At 48.7% G+C, this 8736-nt stretch overlaps 1 long non-coding RNA gene across 1 annotated transcript; it reads right to left on the reverse strand.

Moving 5' to 3' along the window:
- Positions 1-4187: 4187 nt before the first annotated feature.
- On the reverse strand, positions 4188-8476 carry LOC109145276. The gene is made up of 2 exons (XR_002046566.2): positions 8282-8476; positions 4188-5585 (listed from the first exon to the last, which is right to left on the reverse strand). It is a non-coding gene; the product is annotated as an uncharacterized LOC109145276 (long non-coding RNA).
- Positions 8477-8736: the final 260 nt, after the last annotated feature.

Genomic DNA, 8736 nt, shown 5'->3' on the forward strand with positions numbered 1-8736 from the left:
CTTTCAGGAATGTGTCTGCTCCTCTGTAGTCCAAACGCTGTTCAATCAAAATGTAATAGTAGTTTAATAAAACATTGTTTTATTCATAAACTCCATCCACCGTTGAGACTCCACCTGCTCTTTTGGAGGAGCCACTTCGGGGCAGCTTTGAGGCTGGGGAGCTTTCTTCAGACTCACTCCTGGTTTACACAGCTCCAGTGAGAGAACAAAGTGGTCAGCAAAAGATTATGTCCTGATCCAAGTAATTTAAGAGCTGCTGTTAAAAAGAGAAGACAGAAGAAGAATTGTTGTGCTGGTGAATTCTGCGTGTGTGTCAGCAGGGATTGTTCCAATTACAGGCAACAGCAGCAAGGTTCCCCCAGTCCCTCTGCTCAGAGGAGCTGTTAAATCAGCACTTGTGCCCAGCTCGAGGCTGTGTTGTAAGGAGCTCCCTGCTTTCTCTGACAGAGGATGGCCACATTTAACATTTAACCAAGCAGTTCTGCAAAGCCTTATTCTAACAGGGATTTCCACTGGACAGGCAGGACCTCGTGTGGCTGGAAGAGGTTCTGTGCGGGTCGCAGTCTGGAGGCAGGATTTGGTTTCCAGAGGATGCCCTTTGTTAGCAGAGAGGAGGAATCGATAAAACCCCGAGTGCGGGACGTGGAGCGAGGGGAGCGCTCAGCACTTTCCCTGTAATGAACTTTGCAGCGCTGCTGACGGAGAGGCAGCTGTGCCAGCCCGTGCCAGCAGGGCCAGAGCTGGGCAAACACAGCTCCTCTGTCACCAAACACCGTCACAGCGGCCTCCTCGGGGGATGTTTTCTGATCTGTTCATTAAAATACCTGCAGAGGAGTTTTGCATTGGAGATTCACCCATCTATTTTCCTCTATCTGCTGCACGGAAGACAAGTGTTCTCATAATTGGGCCATTAAAGGAGGTGTTGAAATGTTACTAATTGTCAAAGGCAATTAAGTATAGCAACATGTCACAGGTAAATTAACGAGGCTCCAGGTGTTTTGAGCAAATTGCAGTTCTGTGAGTGTAAATTCCAGCATTCTCTGCTGCTTGTCTGTAGAGTTTTGGTGTGCTCTGCTTTGGGGTTTTTGCATTCACTAAAATGCTCATTTTGCTGTTGAGACGTACAAGAACAATACAAAGTTCCCGCAGACACTCCTTATCACAAGCAGAGACCACTGTTATCTCTTCCCTCACTCGCAGCGAGAGCTGCAGTGACCGCGCAGCGCCGCTGGGAACATCCAGGGGTGGAACCTCCGAGCGAACACCGCGGGGTTTGTTCCCGTTGCGCTGCTCCCCAGGCAGACACAGGGTTCCCGAGCGGCAGCTGTGGCAGCGCTGCCAGCCCCGGGGCCGCCGTGCCCTCGGTCCCTGCCCGCGCCGGGGATGCTCGCAGGGACCGCAGGGGTGGCACTGTCACACGGGCCCTAATTGCCACCCTTTGTTCCTTTTCTCTTCCCCATGCCTGGCCGCCCTCCCTGCCAGGAGATCTGTGATTGTGTGCATGTGCACACGCGTGTTTGAGGGTGGGTGGAACCCTAATTGTATATTATTAAAATATTATGGGTTTTTTTCCCCCTTCCAAGCTGCGGCAACGCGCAGCACCTCCCCGATGTCTAGTGCAGCTGGCTCCGACTGGCACTTGCAAGGTTGTCCTCCAGGTGCTGCATCAGAAATCTTTTGACACAGTGTCAGTAATTAAGTGTACAATTAAGAGAATGTCTGCAATTAAGTTCAATCAGTCAGTCAATCAAATCTACATTTGTAAAGGGTTTCTAAAGGGCCTCTCATCCAAACCTCCCCTCTGCTTCTGGGCTCGGCAAAGTTAGCACCAGACAAGGCAGCGTTTATTTGAAGCAACTGGAAGGGCTGGAAGGTTTGCATTGAAATGGTGTTTGAGGCCGGGCTGTCTATTGAATAAAAACTGGCTTTAAGTGAAGCATTTAGGCACAACAATGAAATGTAACCATTAAAAAAGCTGAAAACTCGTGGCTTTTCCAGCAGTGTGTCTCCCTGGGCTCAGCAGTGTAATTCCTCACCTTGTTTCCTTGGGGAAATGTTCAGAAAGAACAGATATTTTGCTGGAATAAGCCAGCCTGGTTTTGTGCCATTTCAGGGACCTTTCAGCTCCTGATGGTTCAGTTTTTGACAGGGAGGTTGCAGTGGGTGAGCACTTGCTGCTTTTATGCTGCCCAGTAAGAGAACCTGGCCTGCCTGAGGGTTTATTCGTGATTGTTTCCCTCCAATACACCAGGGATCCCTGTGCCTGAAGGCTTTAATGCACCTCAGTACAGCACGGGACTTGCACATGCAAGCTGCCAAAGAAATGCGCCTCAAATCCATCCCTTCCACTGGGGTTCTCCAGCTTCCCTCACCAAGCTGCGGTGACAGAAACCGTTCAGGGTTTGATGGTCACAAACAACAGCAGGAGAGGGCACTGGGTGTGAAGTGCCCCAGAAGCTCCCAGATGCTGGCGCAGACCCTGCTGGCTGGCACTTGTTGGCTGCTGGGCCCTGGTCTCACTCCTTTCCCCCGAGAGGAGCCTTCTCCTGTGTGAATTGCCAGATCTGAATCATCAGCTGCTCTCTACGGCCTGGGAATATTCAGTCTCTAGACTGCAGATATTACTCCAAAGAGTAACTGGAGGGTTTTTCTTGTCTCTGGTGCTACATCAGTGTGAGCAACAAGCCGTGGTTCCTTTGATAACGAGCTTGCATTTACACAGCACCTGTCAGCTCTGAAGGGAGCTCTGCTAACTCAGCCCGTGCTGACAGAGCCTTGTCCACGGCACTGCACAGCTCTGGCAGTTTGTCTGCTGTCTCGTTATGTGCCTTGCTTTAATGTATGGAAAGCTGTTACCCAAAATGTCCTTCATATAGGGAAAAAAAGAACAAATGGATGAGTAATGTATGACTTGTAGTGCTGTAAACATTCCCCAGCATGTCATTAATACCCAGCTTTATTTGTGTCTTCATCCACAGGCCTCTCCTGCCCTGCCGAGGAGGGCTGGGGAGCTGAAGCCGGGCAGGGAGGAGAGGAGGGAACGGTGGGAAGGCAAATTTTGCTCCAATGGATCTTCAGCAGCAGCAGTTCTCTGCACAGAGTTCTGCCCTCCAGACCTGGGGCAAGGTAGGATCCCTTGTTTTATTACTTTTAGTTGGCAAATACACAAAGTTGTGCGTTTTTCATCCACTTGTGCTTGGCAAGTGAGACCTACCCTGGTGCACTGGGACTCCTGGTTTTGCTAAAAGGATAACAACGGAAAAAACTCCAATTTCTGCCCAGTGCTCTTGACACCCACCACCAGAACTCCAAAGAATGGCTTGCTGAGCTCTCAGATGCTCTGAGGGAAAATCCTTCAGGAAAAGGAGGTGTTAAGGGCTGGGTTGGACAGGGCTCTGAGCAGCCTGGGATGGCAGAAGGTGTTGGAATGGGACAATCTTTAAGACCCCTTCCAAAGCAAACCGTTCTATGAAAAGCCATCAAGAGCTGGTTTTGGTGGTGATGAATTTCAAGGTATGGAGTATGAGATGGATAAGAAAACCTGAAGCAGTGCAGAGCTGGCCAGAGTCCCATTTGCAAATCTGTAGTTGCAGTGATTTGGTTTGAACTCGAGTGGAACTTCAACACTGAGCAGGGAAAGCTGCTTTTGTGAGATATTCAACACAGGGGCTGTGCTGGGCTCAGGAATGGGCCTGGAAACAAGGACCAGGAGCTTTGACACTCGCTGAGTGGGAGAGCTCAGCAGCAGGGTGGGAGGGAGCCGGTGGCCGTGCTCTGTGTTTGTAGGAAAAGCCATCAGCAAGTGCTTCCTGAAAGCTTTTCAAATCAGTCAGAGAGAAGGGGCCGGGGAAAAGAAGGATTAGGCTGGCGGCTGAGGAATAATACAGGACAATAAATTCTCGAAATCTGCTAGTAAATCTATCAAGGCGAATAATACATCCCGATGGGAGGAAGACATTATTTGTTTTTTTGTTTTAAATTTGCCAGATCTCCTTTTTTTTTGCATTTGTCTCAGGGAGGTGAGGACTTTGAAAAGGCAATTACAACTGGTGAGTGATTAGTGTTAGATGTGACACATTTATGCATCAAATATTTAACTGCATTAACCTTCAAGGAATTTACACTGACACCTTGAAAGATCTATCCTGTGCTCAGCCTGAAAAATCTGAATTCTCCCTCAACTTCCATCTTATTTACATTAATTTTATTACAAAATAAATGAGTCTAAAATATTGATGGAGTTTTTCCAGGTTCTGAAGGTGGTGTGGCAGGAGAGTTGGAGGGAAGCAGGCACAACTGGGGATTCTTTAGGGAGAGGTTTTTGAGGGAACGCAGTGGTGCAAGCGCACTGAAATGAGGTTATTTTCTGGTTTCTTCCCTGGCTGTCCCATCCTGGAGGGAAGATGACTGAAAGGGATGAGGTTACACAGCTCGTTTATCCACTTTAGGGTTTAATTTCCTGCTAATAAGGTATTTAAACCTTCCAGAAAGCAGCTTGTGGTCTTTGTAGACTTTTAATCTTTACACATTATGCAGAAAGGAAGTACATGCTCACAGAGGGTTCTTACTGGGGATTTTCAGGAAATATTCAGGTTATTAAAGAGCTCCTCGTGCTGCTCCTCTCCAGTTCCCAGCAGTGTGGTCTCTGCCTGGTGTATCCAAATTTCCACGTGGTTCCCCAGCTCTGGCAGTGGGAAGCAGCTCCTCTGGTGCCGGTTCAGCTCCATGTCTCTTGTGCTTCACTCCACTGAAATCTGGTTAGGTACGAGACAGACTCCGGTGGAATGAAGGACAACAGAACCCATGGATCGTCCTCATTTCCCTCGGGAAAACGCGGGCGAGGTTTTGGGGTGCTAAGGTGCCTTTAGGAACGCCCGCTGGGTCACCTGCGATGTTCAGGCGTGTGTGGGAGGTGTGAACTTGGTGCTTGGAGGGATTCTCTGGGCTGAAATCATCCTTTTCCTTTCCCCCCACCATATCCGTGTTTTTCACCTCTGTAACTTTAGCCTGGAACAAAGCAGCCACTTTGGACACTTAGTCCTGTTAATTGTGGGAACAACCGAGCCAAGGATGTGGCAACCTCGTCTTTGGAAGGCCTTTAAGGCACCAGGAGCTTCTGCAAAGCAAATGCTCAAGGCTTTTTTTGTCTTTTATGGCTTTTACAAGGGAGCTGCGACCAGATAATGGCCACGGCCTTAAACCCTGAACTTACAAAACCCAGGGAATGCCTGGAGGCGATTTTCCTCAAAGTGCCGGTCCTTTTTAGAGACCTCTGGCCATACTGGGAGTGCGTTAAGGTACTGCTTCCCTTTAGCCGTGACGGGGGAGAGATAATCCCATTTAATCCCGGCCCCAGGATGTGGGAACTGGGGTTTGCTCCCTTCAGGTGCTTCGTGAAGCCCGGGCAGAGCAGGGAACTCATCCCCTGTCCCAGCGTGGCACTGCCAGGCTGCCCCTGCTCATCCCTTCTGTGAGATGGATCATGGATATCATGGATATCATGGGATTGCCCTGTGGCACCATGATGATTTAAATAGTTTAAAACCCTCTAAAGGGTGTTCAGCCTCTTCCTGAAAGCTTCCAATCTGTGAAAGAGAAAAGTAATGAAAATTAAGACTGTTAGGAATATTCCACCTTCAAAATCCAACCCATCCCTACATCTGTGCAATAAAGACATTTCTGAGATTCCTGTAAAGGAATCTGTAGGTTGAAATATTTTACTTTATGGATATGTCCATGGTTTATCTATAACATTAACAAATCAGAACATAATGCATATCCTTAGCATCGCATGTTGCTTCTCCTCTAAATAACTGAAAACAGTAAGACAAATCTATCTCGAAACACACAAATCCCATGAATGAAATGAAAATTCACCACATCCCAGCAAGGAATTGCAAATGGTGTTTCCAGTTTGGGTGGCTTTGCCAAATTAAGGTCCCAACTCCTTCCTCCTTAATGCCTGGGAAAACTGGGGCTTTCAGATGGGTCCAGTTCTGACTTTTGGCAAACCTCCCACGCACTTGGATAACTTTAGATTTCAAATTTTAATTTGCTTGCACTTTGCAGCTTGGGAAAAGAGAGCTTAAAGTGCAAAACTTGCCTTGGAGGTGAACTGAAATGTTTGCCTGCACTTAAATTAAAAAAAAAAAACCACAACCCTGAAAACCAACCAAAAACCCAACCCACAAACCCCCAGTGCGGAGGTGCTGATGGACGATTTAAGAGAACAAATAGTTCAGGGTGTTTCTCTCTCTCTCCTGCTTTTAAATCGAAACCTGCTGCTGCCCTGAAGCCTCTCCCTTGGTTTTGTCAGGACTTGTTAAAAGCTTCTGGGTAAGCCCTGAGAAAGGGTGGCCTAGGCAGGAACCCATCAACTGAAATTCCTCAGTGCAATCCTGGCTTATTTGAAATGCCTTTTATCAGGCAAGTTAGGACGGGTTCAGCCCCGAAAATGCCTCATGCGTGGCTCCCGGCCATTAACCCCTTCCTGCCTGGGACGCACCGAGCCCAGCACAGGGAGTGAACAGCTGCAGGCTGGGTTCGGCTCCAGCTTCCTTCGGGAGCAGCTCAGATCGTCAAATCAAGGTGCTTATCAGCGAAATCTCACATTAAATAAATGGTAATAAAAACCTGAAATACGAGCTCCAGGGACCCACCTCCAACAGCTCCCCTCAACTCTGAACAGCCAATTTCAAGTGTAGGGAGTTGGGATTTTCAAATTTTTATGAGACACCCCTTGATTTTTGCTTTTCACTTGGGAGAAGTGAAGGGTCAGGCTGCAGCTCCCCCTGAACAGCAGCAAAGGTCTGCTGCATCCTTCAGAAGGGGCAAACCTTTAATTAAAGGTCAGGTAAACTTGTGCTGGATGTCCCTGAACTTTAAAGTGAGCAAACGTTTCTCTGTTCCTTTGTCTGTGGAGGAACCAAGCAGTCAAGGCAGATGCTCTGAGCCAGCTGCATTGGCTACACTGAAAGGGCTTTGCATGAACCCCAGGGGTTGCAACCTCTGGAAATTCAGTGCCGTGCCCTCTGTGCTCTGAAAAGTGCCAGGAACTCCCCATCCTGGAGAGAAAATATGAAATAATTCCTGTCCCTGTAATATTGGCTCAGCTCTGACACTGGGACTTCCAGAGGCAGCACTTCCACAGCCCCAGCCTGATCCAGCTGTTGTGTCCCACAAGAACCTTTGGGCTGTTCCTGCTCAAGGCACGTTCTGCTGCTCATTCAGGGGGTTCCTGCCTTTCTCAGGTGTTACCCTCACACTTTTCCATATGTTTTGCTTTCAACTGGCTGCTATTTCTTTCAAAAGGGAAATTCCTCTTGGTTTTGAGGAAGTTTTACCCCATAATAATCAGCTACATTTGAAATTGGCTTTACCCCTGTCCATTGCACGTGGAGAGGAACCTGATTGTTCAGCAGCAGCTGAAGCCAAAGCTCGTGGTTCTCTCTTGGAAAAGTGAGAGAAGGCCTTCGGACACTTTTGCTGGTACACAACAGCCGACACAAGGCATCCACAGAAAGGGGAAGATGCAGCCTGAGCCCCCTGGTCCCTCTGATCCCAGAGATCAGGAGGGAGCTCACCCAAGCTAAGCTTCAGCATCTTATAACACCACATCACAATGACTTTGGGACCTCAGAGACCTGCGCGAACTCAAACTAAAGCAAGTTAAAATTGTCTCCATAAGGCAAATTAACAAATGTGACTGTTTTCTAAAATATTTCACTTCTTGGGATATCACTGGATAGGAAACAATTTTAAGTGATTCACAGAAAAATCAACAGAAAAATCAACTGATGAAAATTAAGTTAAATCCTTACAAGTGGTGGCCTGGAGAGCAGCTCAGATCTGGTGTTTGTTGCACCAGTGCAAGTCCAGAGGGACTGCAAGGTTCTGATTGAGTCAGACTGTTCTGAAACCAACCTCCACACTCTCGGTGGTTTGGGAAATACCTCCCCATGTGCCATCAGCTGCTGCTTTCAGTAACTTTGATATCACTTACGACTTGAAACATCCCCAGGAGCTGTTTAAGAAGTTCTCATTTTTCCTTTTAGAAGCCATGTCCTGGCTTCAGCTCCCACGTGGCCCCGGGCAGCTGTGTTCGTGTTTGTAGGGAATGAGCTGCGCTGCTGCCACAGGAACGGGATTAATTAGAACACCTCGTTAAAGCATCCTGTGTCTCCACTCCCCAAACCCCCATCTCTACACAGGTGGCTCCCAGACCCTGCCCCACTTTTACCCAACCCCTCCGGACACGTGGATGGAGCAGTCACTCACTCACCTGGCTCTGGTGAACAGGTCCCAATCCCATCCCGCGGCCGCTCCACTCAACTTTGAACCAAAACAACAAAAACAAGCTAAGGAGGCAAGAGACTCAGCTAGAACAGTGGGCGAGTAAGGAAACTGGGGGGTTCTTTCTTTCTTTCTTTCCATGTTTGGAGCAGACTCGGGGGGCGGGGGCCCAGGACAGCGCGGTCCCGGCCCCGGCCCCTCCCGGCGGCCGCAGGTGCGGCTTTATCCCCGCGCTCACCTGCGGCCGCAGCCAATGGAGCTCCCGGCTCCTCCCTGCCCGGCCCTCCCCGCACTCACAAAACCACTCAAACGGCCCCAAAACACTCCAGCCTCCTCTGCTGTTCCTCCTGCTGCGCTCCAAGGTCTTGCTTATAAACCCAATGTTAATCCAAAGTATAGGAAAAAGTGCACTTTAATTTTTGCCCCATTAATTGCCTTTTTTTA

Source organism: Corvus cornix, chromosome 26 (assembly GCF_000738735.6).
Source record: "Corvus cornix cornix isolate S_Up_H32 chromosome 26, ASM73873v5, whole genome shotgun sequence".
Classification (NCBI taxonomy): Eukaryota; Metazoa; Chordata; class Aves; order Passeriformes; family Corvidae; genus Corvus; species Corvus cornix.